The following is a 17,418-nucleotide window of genomic DNA, read 5'->3' on the forward strand; positions in this document are numbered from 1 at the left end:
ACTCTTTAACCCCTATCTCCTGTAGCCCAAAGATCTGTAGGTGAGGTGAATTGGCCCAGCTCAGTTTCCCGTAGTGTTCGGGGATGTGCATTAGGTCGGGGGAAATGGAGAGTAATAGAGTAGGAGAATGGCTCTGGGTGGGATAAACTTCAGAGGGTGGGTGTGGAATTGTTGGGCCAAAGGGCCTGTTTCCTGAAGGGATTCTAATTTTCCCAGCTGTCATCTGTTCTGAGGAAGGGTCACTGGACCCATGATGACCCATGGTGTGTGCAGGAGGAGGAAAGGGGAGAGTGGCAGCAGAAACCGGATGGAATGTATCAGTGTAGACTGGGTGGGTTTAGTTACACTCTGCAAGTCGTTAGTCTGAATTAGAAACTCTTGGTCCCACATTTGCAGCAAAGGGGAAGATGGCTTGGGCCTCAGGCAGTGAGAGGTCCTTGGTTATAGCCACCATCTTTATTTGGGGCAAAGTACAGTAAGGAGCATGTACTTGTCCTCTTCCTGGGTGGGGGTGGGGTGATTTGAAGAGGAGCATTTACACATCCAACACATACCAAGAGAAGTGTTTACCTTCACTGTTCATCTTGCACTGACTGTGAGCTTTGTTTTGTGAATTCATTTTATAGAATATTAATTGAGAATAATTGAGACTGGGATCTCAAAAAACATGTTTCTACAGTCAGCGGAGTCATCAGGATCTGAATATCATTGGCATTTAACTGTGGAACGAGAAAGGTTTGTCTGTTCTGTCTGTGGGAACATATCTTCAATATTTTTGTCAAGCCAAAAGCAGAAAGATGTTCAAGTTCATGGTTGGATCACCCTTGGGGTATGTGTTCAATTCTTGGCCCTGTAGCTGTGGAAGGAGGTATTGGCCTGAGAGAGAGCACAGATTTATCCAAATTACACCTCGTCTTCTTGCAGGAACTGTCAGATTTAGTCTCAATCATCCACTTTATAATGTTAATCTGTAAACTCCCTACTTCCAATTCTCTGCAAATTTCTCGTGGACTCAAATTCCAGCACCATTTCAGGTGGAATGTTCCAGATTCTGACAACTGTCTGTTCATTCAGAAACTGCTGAAGTCCATTTTGACTCTGGGGTTACAAAGGGCTGAATTGAAAGATGATTTGCTGTCCCTGAGCTCCCATTGTGTTGTATTGGAACAGTACAGGAGGCTGAGGGCAGTGTAGGTGTGAGCAGACAATGAAAATGACAGGGCTGCACTGTGAGGGCTGCTTGGCTCAATGAGAGTGTTTTGGAGTTGGGTGTAAATAGTGAGGTGAGACAGGGAGAAGGTGAAGCTGAAACTCCGTTTTAGTTCAGGCCTTTCAGAAATTCACAGTCCCAATGGGAATAGCCAATTTGTTAGTGATACCTGTGGAGTATTTAAGTTTTTGAAATATGACATATCAGCTTAAGTAAAGATTTGTTTTGTTATTATATTGGACATGTTTGAAGTGTAGGAAGGTTGCTCACTCATTTAAATTCTCTTAATGGAAGTAACTAGATGAATGTAGCGAGACGTTGTGACAGGAGCCCTCAGACCCGTGGTGTGCTCCTCTTGCACAATGTGGGAAATAAGGGCCGCTTCCAGTGTCCCTGACGGCTATTTGTGCAGCAAGTGTTCCCATCTGCAGTTACTGGGAAACTGCTTTTCAAAGCTGGAGCTTGGAGTGGACTCACTGTGGAGCATCTGCAATACTGAGAATGTTATGGACAGCACGTTTAGTGAGTTAGTCACACTGCAGGTGAGGGTTACACAGGCAGAAAGGGAATGGGTGACCATCAGATCTAGTAAAAGGCTCAGGAAGTGAGTACAGGAGTCCCCCGTTGTTATCCCCTTCTCATACCGATACTGTCTACCACTTGGGATTCTGTAAGGGCGGGAATGGGTGGGGTGGCTTCTCGGGAAATCAGCAACAGCCAGGTTCATGACACCACAGAGAGCTCTGCTGATCAGAACAAGAGGAATGAGAGTGGCAGGGCTATAGTGACAGGGGATTCAATAATCAGGGGTACAGCCAGGCACTGCAGTGCCCACAGACATGAATCCAGGATGGTGTGTAATCTCCCTGGTGCCAAGATCCATGATATCATGGAGTGGCTGCAGGACGTTCTGGAGTTGGAGGGTAAACAGGCCGTGGTTGTGCAACACACAGATACCAACGACATCGCTAAACAGAGGGATGAGGGCCTGAAAGCTGGATATAGGGAGAGCAGAGATACATTAAAATGTAGCTCCTGAAATGTAATAATGTCAGACTTACTCCCAGTGCCATGTGCTAATGAGAGCAGGAATGAGAAGGTAGATCAGCTGGATGTGTGGCTGGGGTAATGGTGTACCACAGAAGGGTTTTGATTCTTCAGGCACTGGGACTGTTTCAGGGTGGGACCTATACCAGCCTGATCGGTTACCCCGGGTAGAGCTGAGACAAATCTGGTGGGGGCTTTTGCCAGTTCTGTTGGTGAGTTTGTAACTAGTCTGGCAGGTGGATGGGAACGAAAGTGTAGGCTTAGATGGGTCAGATTCAGGACAGGGAATGGGAGGGAGAATATTAGTGATGTAGTCAGCGGCTCAGAAAGCCAAAGAAAAGGAGGATTAAACGAAGATTGAGTCCCTCTTCAGCCATCAGTCCTGACATCCCAGGAATGTGAGTCAACAAAATATGGAGCTGTGTACATGTCTATGACTCTGTGCTTCAGCAAAATGGTGGAAATCTGCAATACAAACAAAAAGCGCTGGAGATCCTCGGCAGGTCGGGCAGCACTGGAAATGGTGACAGATGCAGGAAACATTGCAGCCTTGAAGAAGTGTTTAGATGATCACACCAGGTACTACAATATCGGTTACACGCTGAGTGCCAGAACGTGCGACTAGCATAACTAGGTGCTTGATGACCAGCATGAATACGATGGGGCTAGAAAGTTGACGTTTTGGGTCAGGGCTATTTATCAAGACTGACAAAGGGTCCTGACCCAAAACATCAACCTTCCTGCTCCTCTGATGCTTCCTGACCTGCTGCACCTCCCCAGGTCCACATTGTACAGACTCTGACTTCCAGCATCTGCAGTCCTTAACTATCTTCACATCCCAGGCCTCCTCTGGTGATCCTCCTTTACACTCTCTCAATAACCAGGAGAGCCTTCCTTGGAAAAGGGGAACAAAGGTGTATACCGTATTCCAGGTGTGGTCTCACCAAGGCCCTTCCAGAAAGGGTTCCCTGCCCCCATCTTATCCATAATGGTCATCAAGCACACATGCCTGCTGTGATCATCTAAACACTTCTTCAAGGCTGCAATGTTTCCTGCATCTGTCAGCGTTTCAGATGCTGCCAGACCTGCTGAGGATCTCCAGCACTTTCTGTTTTCTCTGTTATGTTTTCTCTGTTATAGAGTATTGAATGGGGGGATTTGCAGTTGAGAAATTCAAATTGAACTTCATGTTACTTGATCCGTGCCGATCTGAATATCATTGGCCTTTTCATCTGGAAGGAAAGGTTTGCATCCTGTTCATGGGCTAATATTTCAAATGTCCGTGTGACGAAAAAAGTACTGAGACAGTGAAGTCCATGTTAGCGTGGGGACTTGGTTTTTGAAAGTCTAAACAATCATGGCACATTTCCCTGGAACAGTCAAGCCACAGATTGGTTTTGTATGAGGACAATTAGCCATGAAACCAGAAAGACCAAAGGATTCCTGCATCATGGAAAAAGCTATGAAAATGGGATTGTTGTAATGGAGTGAATTATTGATCATTGATTGTAATCCATTGGTGTTGTCACATCGGTTCCAGCGCCGTAGGGAAACACTGGAAATGTGATGAATGCCGTGTCAGTTTAAGTTATTCAACTGGAAAGGTGAAGAAGAAATTTACAAGGATGATGCCAGGTCTCAGGGGTCTGAGTTACAGGGAGAGGTTGGACAAGCGAGGACTTTTTTGTTTAGAGCATAGGTAACTGTGGGGGAATATTTTATAGTAGTGTATAAGACTATGAGAGGCATGGGTAAGGTGAATGCCTCGGTCTTTTTCGCAGGGACTCAAGGATTGGAGGGCATCCGGTTTAAGTTAGAGGAGAAAGAATACATGGGAAACTGAGGGGCAAGTGTTCTACACAAAGGTGGTATGGATATGGAATGAGCTGCCAGTGGAAGTGGTTGAGGTGGGTATATTAACAACAAGTGAAAGACATTTGGACAAATACAAGGATAGGAAAGTTTCAGAGGCAGATGGGCCAAGTGCAGGGATATGGGGTTAGTGTGGATGGACATTGATTGGTATGGGCCAGTTTGGGCCAAAGGGCCTGTCTCTGCTGTCGGATTCTATAACTCTAAGTGCATTTGCTATTTCTCCCCCTAACTCTGTTGGTATCCTGGGATGTATTCCATCAGGGCAAGGAGACTTGTTTACCTTTAGCTCCATTAGCTTGCCCAGCTCTAACTCTTTCACGATAATGGTTATTATCTAGGTCCTCACCTTCCTCAGTCTCTTTATCAATTACTGGCATATTCTTCGTATCCTCCACTGTGAAGACTGACTGCTGTGTGCTCATATTCCTGAACCCTGCTGGATAGGAATAACTGGGCACAGAACTCTGAGAGGTCTTCTTTGAGTCTTTATTGATGAGACACGGCAGTTACCTGGATAGTGTACATGCAAAACACCTCCAGGCAGCATCAGGTAACTCCCCGCCTGTCGGATGTGCCACTCCCATTCTTAAACCTTTGTGGTTTGGGACCTTGAATAGAGACTGTCTCTCAGTATTATCTCCATGGCAACGGCAGTTAGAAAGTCTAGTTCAGTTCAGCACTTTGTGGCTAAAACACACACCCTTCCCCACACCCCTGTGGCTCCCTCAAGTATCTGACAGGCACTTCAGTTTCCGTGGGGCTGTCTATCGGGATTCTGATGTGGAGGAGCCGGGGTTGGGGTGGGGTGGACAGAGTTAAAAACCACACATCACCAGGTTCTAGTCCAACAGGTTTATTTGGAAGTACAAGCTTTTGGGGTGTGCTGTGATTTTTAACTTGATCAGGATTATCTCTATGGTAACTGTTAAATGCTTCAACAATTACAGAGGCCATATGTTCCCTACACAATAGGTTTCCCTCTAGCAGTGTAAACTGCTATTCTGGCCCTGGGGATAGCTACTCATCACTTTTTATCCCCAATTTCATCATGCTTTCTGTAGATCTTTGAAGTTTTTCCAATCTCCGAATTTATCCTTGGTTTTTGACAGTTTGTATGTCTTCTACTTCAATTTGATAGACTCCCTTATTTCCTTAGACATGGCAGATTACTCCTTTTCCTACAGTCCTTCCTTTTCACTGATATATACTTTTGCTGAGAAATTTGAAAAATTACTTTCATATTCCTCCACTGTCTGAGAACTGTCCCACAGTAAAGTCTTTGCTTCCAGTCTGCATTAGCCAACTCCTGCCTCATCCTATTGTAGTCTCCTTTGTTTAAGCACAGTATCTTGCGATTGGATTTAATCTTCTCGCGTTCCATCTGTGTTCTAAATTCAACCAGATTAATGACAAGTCTTTTTATCAGATTACGAGGTGAGGCGATGTTTCCTGGGTGTTTTGGTTTCATTGTCAGTGACCTTGGCTTTGTAATAAAGTACAGGATAGATATTCACAACAGAGTATTCTGGACGGTGTGAATATACGACGCAATCTAAAACCATAAATCACTGTCTCCCCTCAGTTTAAAATTGCAAAACCATTATCTCCTCCACGATTCCTCACTACCTAAGTTTGGAACGCTAATCCACCTGACTATCCTGCTGTTTCTGAAAATCTCCTTTGGTGAAGATGGTGAGTTTTGGATTCATCTTTCTGGTTATTACCGTAAGAATATAAGCCCTGGGCACAGGAGAGGCAATGCAGCCCTTCGAACCAGCTCCACCATTTAATACGGTGATGATTGAGCTCACCTCGGTCTCAGCTGGATTTTCCCGCCTGCTCTCTCTCACCCTTTATCTCATTGCAAATTAAAAATCTGTATCTCTTCATTAAATTTGCTCATTGTCTTGGCATCCACCGCATTTTGAATAGGGAATTCCACAGATTCACAACACATTGAGACAAGTACATTCTTCCTCATGAGAATATAATAGAGTCCCTATAGTGCAGAAACAGGGTATTCATCCATCGATTCCACACCAACCCTATGATGACCATCCCATTCAGACCCACCCGTTCCCTGTAACCCTGCATTTCCCGTGGCTAATTACCAAACCAGCACATGCATGGACCCTGTGAGCAATTTGGCCTGACCAATCCACCTAACCTGCACATCTTTGGACTGTGGGAGGAAACTGGAGCACCGAACAAAACCATGCAGACATGGGGAGAATGTGTAAGCTCCACACAGTTGCCTAACGCTGGAATCAGACCCGGGTCGCTGACGCTATGAAGCAGCAGTGCTAGCCACTGAGCCACCTCTGCTTAAAATCTGCTGCCCATTAATAACCTCCCCACCCCGCAAATGGCTGAATGTATATTCCTTATGTCAGAAGTCCGGGTGTCTAAGCAGATGTCTCGGTAAATCCCAGTGACAGCCCACATGTCCTGTGTGTCTGAATGGATATCCTATAAACAACACCCTCCAGCCCACACTTTCTTTCACTTTCCAGGGACAGGTCTCCAGAGGCTTCATGGGGACTACAACTCCCACAGTCCCTGAGGCAGGAACCACATGTGTGTGAGGAAACACGGCACTATACATGTACAGAATGTGGGCGGGTTTTGGAGCATGTTCTTTGGGATAACTAACAGAAAGCATATCACACTGTGATTGGCAGGAGAAGGGACGCATCTGCCTATAATACTGATCAGTTGGGGGGTCAAAGTGTCACTACGCCTAGATGGGACCAAGTTCCATTCGCAACTTGTCATAACACTGGGAATTGACCAATGGGAAACAAGGAAGAATCTGACCCATTCTCCCAGACTGAAGGTTCCTCTTCTGTCCAGGATCTGCCATCTCCCTGTCTGTTTCCTTTTGTTTCATTCTGCTGTTACATTATTGACTTGCAGCAACTGAAGGGAAAGGAAGTGAACCCAGAAAGGGTGCAGAGTCTAACCAGGGACGGGAAGTGGTGGCATGGATCTGTTTATCAGTAACTCCATGAGAATGGGGAGGGTGTGCAATAGGGGTAGCAGAGTCAGAATGGTGGGAGAGAGTAAGTGGGCTGGAGGGTTACAGTTTTGGGGGAAGAAAGGGGGAAAAGGGTATTCCAGAGAAACTAGAATTGTCTGTTCTGATTCTCTAATATGTACATATTCCTTTATACAGGGTGCTAGATAGTGAAGATTTGCAGACTGAAATCTCAAAATCAGGTGCAGATCATGAAAAAGTTAAACAACATTTGAAGAACCAAAGATGGAGATTCACTTGGCCAAAATCCTGCAACACTCTCCCTCCCAGCATTGTCGGTCTCTCTGCGCCAAATGGACTGTGAATGGTTCAAGACAGCAGCTCACTACCATCTTCTCAAGGGTAACGAGAGATGGGGAATAAATGCTGGCTGAGCCAGTGATGCCCATATCCTGGAAATGGTTTCTATCTCTAGTTGCTGAAACCCGGTTGATGTTACTGCAGGATGATGAGGGAGGCTGAGTGCATCCTCCAGGAGGCAGCACCATCACATTATCCCTACTTACACCAACACAGTAACATAGCAACATCACTGGAACAAAAGGCAGTGAAGCCAAAGGAAGACTTAGACATAGTTCTTCGAGGTAAAGTCATGAAAAGGGATTGGAACACAGCAGGAACAGGAGACTGAGCTGGATGGTCAGCTGTTTCCCATTGAATGGTGGAGCAGGATTGAAAGGCTGAATGGTCTCCTCCTGCTGCTATCTCTCAGGTATGTATATAGTCATGGAGCCCGGGTAGGAAGGAGTGGGCAGGGATTCTCCAGGAGATTGCACTTCCACAACAGTTTTCAGTGAGGGATGGTTTGATGGATTTTATTTAACATTTATCTTTAACACAAGGTTTGTAAATTTTGGTTTTAAAACGTTGTAAGAGCTTTTTGCACCGCAAATAAAATTAAAGAAAATAAAATGAACTGTTTGAATATTAAAGTTTTAAAGCTTTCAAACTTTGTAAAACAAAATCCTGTCTATTCCCAGACACCATCACTTTCCAGCTACTCAAACTCCAGGGAAATATTCCCTCCCTGTCTGAACCTTTGGTTTGATTTAACAGCTTTTCAGTTCTCGTTCTATTAGCTGTGAAGCGTTCTTTTTACCCATTTCTCTGACCCAGAAATGTGAGCACACCAACCTTCCCACCATCAAAATCATTATTACGCCATTTTGCTTTTGGTTAACATATAATCTCCAGCAGTGCAAAAGTGAGGACCACAGATGCTGGAAACCAGAGTCTAGATTAGGGTGGTGCTGGAAAAGGGCTTTTGCCAAAACGTTGATTTCCAGCTCCTCGGATCCTGCCTGACCTGTTGTGCTTTTCCAGCACCACTCTAGTCGAGACATATAATCACCAGCAGTAAACCATTTGTGTAACCAATTGAATATTTCTAAACAAAGCCCATTACAGGCCAAGCAAACCATTACAAGTGACAGAGTGAGAAGGGACTAAATCAAAGTAGAGTTGGGGGGAGGGGGCAGCGGTGGAGATAAAGCACTGTATCCCCTGAGGTGCCCACCTCTATCTAAAGGCATCGATAGCATTGATCCACACTACATGCTCCTTCTCCAAGGACACCCTGCTGTGTAGCCTTTATCCTCAATCATAGAATAAAATCCCTACAGTGTGGAAGGAGAGCATTGGTCCATCAAACCCGACTGACCATCCGAAGAACATCACGCCCAGAGCACTCTAACACTGCATTTCCCATGGCTGATCCACCTATTCTGCACAATCCTGGACACGGTGGACAATTTAGCACGACTGATCCACCTGACCTGCACATCTCTGGGCTGTGGGAGGCAACCAGAGCACTTGGAGGGGACCCACACTATCATGGGGAGAATGTGGGAACTCGACGCAGGCCGTTGACCAAGGCTGGACTCCAACCTTGTACCTGATGCTGTGAAGCAGCCGTGCTACAGTCACAATTTAAATCAAAGCAGATGATCCCTGCTCATTGTCACATTGCTGTTTGTGGGGACTTACTGCCCAGAGAGACATCCTGAGGTTCAGAAAGTGGCAATGTAAGTTCAGTCACCTCCAGCCCAGTTAATGTGGTTAACAACAACCACATCAATACTCCAGCAGTGTCATCATGTACAAGGTCCACTCCTGACTCTGATGGACAGTAACATCAGAATCAGAGTCCTGCAGTCCACATGGAGCAGGGGGATGACCACTTCCCTGTGAGCACTCACTGGGCTCTCAATCGTGTTGAAGACGAAACAAATCTCTTGTCACACAGGGGGTTGAACAGCTCCTATCCAGAGTGAACCCGCTGGGGTCTTGGGGGCAGAATGAATCACTGAATCCCTTCTCCCACACTGACCATCTGAATGTCCTCTCCCCCTGTGTGGGCTCACTGGGGACTCCGCAGGTGCTGCATTTGAGTGAATCTCCCCCACACTGGGAACAAGTGAATGACCTTTTCCCCAGAGTGAGCTCGCTGGTGTTTAAGCAGGTCAGAGGACTGAGTGAATGCTTTCCCACACACTGAGCAGGCGAATGGCCTCTCCCCGGTGGGAATGCACTAATGTCTCCGCTGGTGAGAGATTTGAATGAATCCTTTCTCACACGTGGAGCTGGTGAAGGGTCTAAATCCACTGTGCCATCTCTGGTGCCTCAGCAGATTGTCAGATCGAGTAAATCCCTTCCCATATGTGAAGCAGGTGAACGGCCTCTCCGCAGTGTGACTGTGTCGGTGAGTGTCTCACTGGGAGGGGTAAGTGAATTCCTCATTCTGATTGAGAACGTCCTCCTGTTTTCTCAGTTATTATTGACAATCTCATTCCCCTCGCACCAGAACCTGTTCCAGTGTTACAGAAACAACAGAATGGTCAGCTACAGCTGGTTACCTGACTGATCACTGGACACGAACGGTTCACTCTCCACAGATGCAGCCAGGCCTACTGAATTTTTCCAGCAATTTCTGATTTTGTTTCTGATGTCCCAGCATTTGCAGATGTTTAATTTTCCAATACTCATCTTGTCTGTTGCAGAGGAGTTTATTGATGAAATTAGAGAGGTTTGAAAGTTGTACGTTAGGTCACACATCAGGTATGATCATCATGAATGGTAGAGCAGAGTTGAGGGGCTGAATGGCCTCCTCCTGTTCCAATGAAAGTTATCCATCGGCAGCTTGTGGTAACATTTCCCCTCACTGCTCACTTCACCTCCCTGTCTAACACACTGTTACTGACTGAACAAACCTCCTGTGTTTGAACTAAACCTGCTCATGTTCAGTGGCTCCCTCTCCTGCCACCCGGGTTTAACTCTCATCATGGAATGCTGTCTTGTATTACTGCAGGAAAGCCCATAAGGACTAATCCTGGAGTCTGTATCCCCTGGGATCCACAATCACTGTTTATTTCCTTCTTCCTATTTCATTCTGGCTATTGAAATCTCGGTTTCAATCCATTCTCCTGTCATGCTCTTTAACATGCCCATGTGGGTGGACTAGAGGCAGCTGGGGTTTAATGAAGGGAAGTGGGGATTAGGCGGAAGCACGAGGAGTGGTGACAGCAAAGACAGTTCTCATTGGAACGGCAGAGTTTCTCCGTGACCCAGTGAGTGGCGAGAAACCTGAGTTTGTGGGGGAAAGCATTCAATCAGGGATTTGGTAAGACACTCAGACATTGACCTGTCCAACTGATTGTTAACTCAGATAGATAGAAAGAAAGATGCACATTTAGATAGCACCTTTGATGACCTGGGGCAATGAAACCTGCTTCCAACCCAATGATTTCAACCACAAATCTCTGAAAACACAGACACAAAGCTTTCTACATGTATCAGGCTGTCTCTGAGCCTCCTCTTTTCTTGAGAAAAGCGTTTTGAGCTGTTCAGCCTTTCCTGGTGATTATAACCGCTATGTTCCTTTAGGATTTGTGACTGAACCTTTACTTTCCTGTTCCTTGTGAGTGATGAAAGGAGCAGAAACAGTTCCTGACCTGTGAGGGGTTTGGTTGGAGTATTTATATTTACAAATCCATTCCCACCCTCACATACAGTGTGAAATTGATGTAGAACTGAAGGGAAGGATTGACTGAGCACCCACAGAATCATATGTGTGAGTTGAATGAACCTGGCATGAGGAAAATGGGACAACACTGGCAACTAGTTAGAATCACACAATCTAGTGGGTGCAGAAAGAGTCTATTCGGCCCATCGTGTCTGCAATGACCTGCTCACCCACCCTACCCCCATAACCCCACATTAACCATGGCTAGCCCAACCCACATAATTTGTACATTGCAGCCATGTGAGCATGGCCAATCCAGTAACGTTACACATCTTGTGGGAGGGTCACAAATTACATCCAAATGCTCGGAATTGTGGACTTGACTCTGACACAAATGCTCTGCTTTTCAAAATAAAATCAGGGGGAAACTGCAACCGGAAATATTTCTGATTATCTCAGGAGGAAGAGAATTTAAAACTCGTGCCATTGACCCAGGGGGCGCAGTGATAGTTACAGAGTTCTGGGAACCATCAGAAATGTAACAGGTTGTGAGCAAGGTGGAGATGAGACAAGGACAGAAAGACAGTCAGTCACACTGGGGAAGGCAGGAGAGATTAAACAGCAGAAATGGTCGTCCCGCAAGGCCACGGGGGATAGAATTAGGACTGGGAAAGAAACAAGGAAACAAGGTGTGCAGCTGTCAAAGAAATATGTTAAAAACAGATTATAAAAGCATAGAGGGCAGAGTACAGTCTGAAATTGTTGCTCTCAATGGTGAGTACAAAAAGCTGTAAAGCCTGGGGAGTTTACAGCCTACACATACTCAGGATTGGCCAAGTGGCCTCGAACTGTGCTGTAACTTTCTGATAATTTTTTTTCTGACATTTGGGTTAAAGTCTGATGACGCTAGTAACTTTTCAAATTGGACTGGAGTTTAATATTCTGGAGGAGTATCAAATAAATCACATTGATCCCATTCTGCAGATCTTAGTCCATTATCCTGCATGTTCCAGCATTTCAGTTACATCCATGTCCTGCCGGTGGGACAGGACGTACAGGGATGGTGACGATGGTGTCTAAGTCATTGTAAGCTATGATTCTGTGCGTATGATTGTGTCAGCTTGTTGCTTGACTAGTCTGTGTTCCAGCTCACCCAGTAAGATGTTAGCAGGGTGAGACACTACAGTTGGAGCTCCTCTTCTCGCCAGTTCCTTTCATTTCTCCTTTTAAATAATTCCTTTCTCTCTTACTCTCCACTTTGCAGACTCTGACACAAGTGTCTCAACATTGAATCATGACAATTTTTTTTAAAAGAACATGTCTCTACAAGAAAACCAATGGAGGAAAATACATTATTATTACATCAACTGCATTTTTAAACAAAAACAATCCTGTTCAATAAACACTCTCATTTTTTCCTTCAATTCTATCAAGCAAGCTGTTTTATTTGATCTCTCAGTTTACTGATCTTAATAACTATCCCATCAATTTCAGAACAACATGCTGACAAAGTATTGAACCAATTTATCTGCATAGGTTTTAGCATTAGTTATTAAGTCATTACCATTATAATAATTGCATAATAATTGGTCTGGGGAACAAGTATACTGAGGTTCACTATTTAATTTATTGACTGTTTGAAAAATGGTACAGTATATCCTTTTTTTCATGATTCTAACAGTAATTATTAAAGAATTTGCATGACAATAATGGTTTAGTTTAGTCTTGCTAACAACTACAGTGAAGTTTATATCTGAATTTAATCCAATCTTCCCTAGTACCTATACAGTAATATAAAAATCCATTTTATTTCCAATCAACACACCTACAAAAGAATCCATTATTTCTGATGCAACACGCACTGTTAAAAATATGACTTTTGCTCATTTGAATGATCTGTGTAATCCCAGCCTTATAAATTTAGAAAAACCTAATTACTTTTCCCTGCAACAATTCCTGTTGATTTTTGCACAGCACAGTCAAATAGCAAGATAAAATTTATCATTATTCATAAGTATGCCAATAGAATTTTGAATATCTATATGTTGCTAATATATAAATGTTCATTTCCATCCATAGAATATAGAACAGTACAGCACAGTACAGGCCCTTTGGCCGTGATATTGTTCCGACCTTTTATCCGACTCTAAGATCAAACTAACCAACATGCCCTTCATTTACTATCATTCATGTACCTATCCAAGAATTGCTTAGATGTCTCTGATGGATCTGAATCTACTCCCACCACTGGCAGTGCATTCCACGCACCCACCACTATCTATAAAGAAACTGTCTCTGACATCTCCCCACAACTTGCCCCATTCACCTTAAAATTATGCCACTTTGTGCGGAAAAGTCTTTCATTATCCACTCTATCTATGCCTCTCATCTTACACAAAGCTATCAAGTAAACTCTCATCCTCTTTCACTGCAATGACCAAAGCCCCAGCTCCCTCAACCTTTCTTCATAAGACATGCCCTTCCAGTCCAGGGAAAATCTCGATAAATCTCATCTACACCTTCTCTAAAGCATCCGCATCCAATGTGTAATGTGGTGATCAGAACGGAACACAATATTCCAAGTGTAGTCTCACCAGGGATCCATAGATTTGCAATATAACTTCGTGGCTCTTAAACTCAATCTCCCTGCTAATGAAAGCCAACACACCATGCACCGTTTTAATAACCCTATCATCTTGGATGTCAGGTATGAGGGATCTATGGACGTGGACCCCACGATCCCACTCTTCCTCCACATTGTCAAGAATCCTGCATTTAATCTGAAAATATGCATTCAAATTTGAAATTCAAAAATGAATAACTTCACATTTTCCCTGGTTGAACTTCATCTGCCACTTCTCAGCCCAGCTCTGCATCCTGTCAATGTCCTCTAGCAACCTACAAAAGCCCTCCACACTACCCACAACTCCACCAACCCTCGTGTTATTGGCAAACCTCCTAACTCACCCTTCCACTTCATCATCCAAGTCATTTGTAAAAATCACAAAGAGCAGAGGTCCCAGAATAATCCCTTCAGAACACCATTGGTCACCATGCTCCAAGCTGAAAACTATCTATGTAATCTCACCCTGTCTTCTATGGCCCAGCAAATTTATTATCTAACCAGGCAGGTTTCCCTGTATCCCATGCCTCATTACTTTCTACCATGGGGAACCTTAGCAAACTCCTTGCTAAAATCCATATACACCACATCCACTACTCTGTCCCCACCAATGTGCTTGTCACATCCTCATATAATTCAATAAGGCTTGTGAGGCATAACCTGCCACTCACAAAGCCATGCTGCCCATCTCTAATCAATCTATACTTTTCCAAATAATCATAAATCCTGTCTCTCAGAATCCTCTCCAATAATTGCCCACAACTGATGTAAGACTGACTCATCGATGATTCCCAGGATTATCTCAATTGCCTTTCTTGAATAAGCGAATAACGTTTGCCACCCTCCAATCATCTGGTATGACTCCAGTGGACAGTGAGGATGCAAAGATCATTGCCAAAACACAGTAATCTCTTGCCTCCCTTCCCATAACAACCTAAGTTATATCCTTTCTGGACCAGGGGACTTATCTATCCCCATGACTTTTCAATATTTTCAGCACATTATCAGACTTAACATCGACCTGTTCAACCATATCAGCCTGTTTCATGCTGTCCTCACAAAGAACAACGTCCCACTCACTCGTGAATACTGAAGCAAAGTACTCATTAAGGACCTCCCCTACCCTCTCAGACTCCTGGCACAAGTTTGCTTCACTATAAGGGGTATTAATGTGGAATTACGCCTCAGCACTGAATTAATGTAAAGATATTGCAGTGTACAATCACTCGATTACTTTGAATATTGAACTGTATTTTAACTGAGAAAACACACTTGAATTGATTTGATTATATTTCACATCATGCTAATGTTTGTTGTATTTCGAACCACAATAAGAGTTTTATTTTTACATATATAAAACTTAAAATTCATCACACGTTTATGTACAGAAAATAGAATTACCATCTGCTTGTTCCTTCCTTTTTCAATGACTGTTCATTTTGAATTTGTGGAAGTTGTACGTTGTTGAAAGGAAGGGAATATTCAGCTGAATATTCACATTGAATGACTGATGCATTTTTAAATCAAAGTACAATGAGCACACAGTTTTGTCAATTTGTATTTCAAAGAATTGTCATGAGATTCCTGTTTATTTAAGAGTATCATTCATTTATTCTATTGTTATTGCAAAATATTGTTCAATTTCCAGTCCATTACACTCAGAAACTACCTAATTAATTCCCATTCAAATTACAACAATAAACGGCTGATTAGTTTTCATTTGAGAAACTACACGAAACACAATATTGTAGTCCTGCCGTCCTGAGTGGGAACATTATGAAAGGAGCTTGTGGAGCTGTGGTAGTGTCTCTATTACTAGACCCGAGGGAAGGTTTCAAATCACACCTTCAACAGAAATATATCAAGAGCTATCTGAATGTTGATTAGAGAGTACCTAAGCACAGATTGAATTGCTATTCAATACAACATTAGATCTGCTTTTATCTATTATATCAATCATCACAAAATCTGATACTTATCAGAATACCAGGTTACCAAGAAATATGTGTTGGAAAATTCGCTTTAGCCACTTTGCTTTTACAAAACACTTTCATCTGTCCCTGTTTTCTCTAACTGAAAGAAATATGAAGAGGATTTTCACTTTTACGAAAAAAGGGGACATGTTTCCCATATAAATTAATGCTTCTTCGACTAAGGCCTTTTCAGATTATGTAAGGTTTCATAATAACACTTTACTTTCGGATAGTGGGGATACTTGTATCTAATTCTGTCGCTTATAAGTTCCTGGAGAATATTTGAAAATGTTGCAGAATTCAAGATTACAATGTCTAAGTAATTAGATTGATTTTTTTTTGTTGCAAAAGGGCAAGTCCAAACAATTGAAACTCATTAAACATTATTTCAAATTTATAGCACAAGAGAACAAAGTTGATACCTTCTTCAGTAAACTAACAAACTCTACCACCTATTACTTGTCAGTCAGCTGATTGCCTACTTTAGAACATAGAACAATACAGCACAGAACAGGCCCTTCGGCCCACGATGTTGTGCCGAACTTCTATCCTAGATTAAGCACCCATCCATGTACCTATCCAAATGCCGCTTAAAGGTCGCCAATGAATCTGACTCTACCACTCCCTCGGGCAGCGCATTCCATGCCCCCACCACTCTCTGGGTAAAGAACCCACCCCTGACATCTCCCCTATACCTTCCACCCTTCACCTTAAATTTATGTCCCCTTGTAACACTCTGTTGTACCCGGGGAAAAAGTTTCTGACTGTCTACTCTATCTATTCCGCTGATCATCTTATAAACCTCTATCAAGTCACCCCTCATCCTTCGCCGTTCCAACGAGAAAAGGCCGAGAACTCTCAACCTATCCTCGTACGACCTACTCTCCATTCCAGGCAACATCCTGGTAAATCTTCTCTGCACCCTCTCCAACGCTTCCACATCTTTCCTAAAGTGAGGCGACCAGAACTGCACACAGTACTCCAAATGTGGCCTAACCAAAGTCCTGTACAGCTGCAACATCACCTCACGACTCTTGAATTCAATCCCTCTGCTAATGAACGATAATACTCCATAGGCCTTCTTACAAACTCTATCCACCTGAGTGGCAACCTTCAAAGATCTATGTACATAGACCCCAAGATCCCTCTGTTCCTCCACCTGACCAAGAACCCTACCATTAACCCTGTATTCCGCATTCTTATTTGTTCTTCCAAAATGGACAACCTCACACTTGGCAGGGTTGAACTCCATCTGCCACTCCTCAGCCCAGCTCTGCATCCTATCTAAGTCCCTCTGCAGCCGACAACAGCCCTCCTCACTGTCCACAACTCCACCTATCTTTGTATCATCTGCAAATTTACTGACCCACCCTTCGACTCCCTCCTCTAAGTCATTAATAAAAATTACAAACAGCAGAGGACCCAGAACTGATCCCTGCGGAACTCCACTTGTAACTGGACTCCATGCTGAATATTTACCATCTACCACCACTCTCTGACTTCTACCGGTTAGCCAGTTTTCTATCCAATTGGCCAAATTTCCCTCTATCCCATGCCTCCTGACTTTCCGCATAAGCCTACCATGGGGAACCTTATCAAATGCCTTACTAAAATCCATGTACACTACATCCACTGCTCTACCCTCATCCACATGCTTGGTCACCTCCTCGAAGAATTCAATAAGACTTGTAA

The 17,418-nt window shown here is 43.8% G+C and overlaps 2 long non-coding RNA genes across 8 annotated transcripts in view; one reads left to right on the forward strand and one right to left on the reverse strand.

The window, feature by feature from the left end:
- Nucleotides 1–17,418, reverse strand: part of LOC140470862 (uncharacterized) — a 1,231,916-nt gene that overhangs the window by 1,118,995 nt on the left and 95,503 nt on the right. The window lies entirely within an intron of this gene.
- The window catches only part of LOC140470916 (uncharacterized), a 115,286-nt gene that overhangs the window by 90,603 nt on the left and 7,265 nt on the right, over nt 1–17,418 (forward strand). The window contains exon 4 of one of the 3 annotated variants that reach the window (XR_011956794.1): nt 7,308–8,056. The exons of the other annotated variants lie outside the window; for them this stretch is intronic. This is a non-coding gene — a long non-coding RNA (uncharacterized lncRNA). Of the gene's footprint in view, nt 1–7,307; nt 8,057–17,418 lie in introns of those variants that run through there. 3 annotated transcript variants of the gene reach the window in all.

This window comes from Chiloscyllium punctatum, chromosome 52 (assembly GCF_047496795.1).
Source record: "Chiloscyllium punctatum isolate Juve2018m chromosome 52, sChiPun1.3, whole genome shotgun sequence".
NCBI classification, from domain to species: Eukaryota; Metazoa; Chordata; class Chondrichthyes; order Orectolobiformes; family Hemiscylliidae; genus Chiloscyllium; species Chiloscyllium punctatum.